The following is an 814-nucleotide window of genomic DNA, read 5'->3' as shown; positions in this document are numbered from 1 at the left end:
GGTCGTGGAGCGGTCAGTGCGGGAGAGACAGATGTGTGCTTTTCTCATGGATGCTATCTCTCGCACTGACCGCTCGACGTCCGACCGATCACACACCGACCGCTTGGTGGCTGAATTCGGACACAGTCCCAAAAGACCTTACGAAATACGAAAATTTTGGTTCGGCCGCTCATACAATACTTTTGCGCTGCTCCGTACATTTAAGTATACACCACGGTACTTTCGGACACGATGGAATTTTTAACAATATATAAAAAAAAGCGGACGGGGGCATTTTATTACCCACAAAAATTGCCATCCCTTAAACCATGGAAAATATGGAAATAAGGTGATATTTTACCACATTACAAATGTCCCTGTAGGAAGGCGACCTGTATGTTCTGCCCCTCCCTTAGATGTGAGCCAGTTCCGCCCGAGGGGGCCACCATTCGTGTAATCCTGTGTACAGGTGATGGTGTAATCCCTATGTAATCCTTATGTGTTCCGTGTAATACTTGGCCAAATTTTAGACCATTATCACTAAGTTTCATCTCGCTGTCCAAATTTGATGGTTTTAGAGCCATAATTTCAACAAAATCCATGTGTAATCCCCTAAAATTTACGTGTAATCCATGCAATCACGTAATCCTGTGTACATCCTAAATTGAAGTGGTGGCCCCCTCGGTTCCGCCCCTGCTTGAAGGGTCGTCCTAAAGCCAGTGACGTTTCAGGCTGCAACGTGGGCCAGTGGCTACGCCTCGGTGCTGCCGTCCCTGCGGTCCGCAGGACTCACGCACCTCATCATCGTGGACGCTCCTGGGTGGGGACAGGACGC

This window comes from Frankliniella occidentalis, unplaced genomic scaffold (genome assembly GCF_000697945.3).
Source record: "Frankliniella occidentalis isolate FOCC.00 unplaced genomic scaffold, Focc_3.1 Scaffold550, whole genome shotgun sequence".
NCBI classification, from domain to species: Eukaryota; Metazoa; Arthropoda; class Insecta; order Thysanoptera; family Thripidae; genus Frankliniella; species Frankliniella occidentalis.
The sequence above is the reverse complement of the archived record's forward strand: the minus strand, read 5'-3'. Positions refer to the sequence as shown.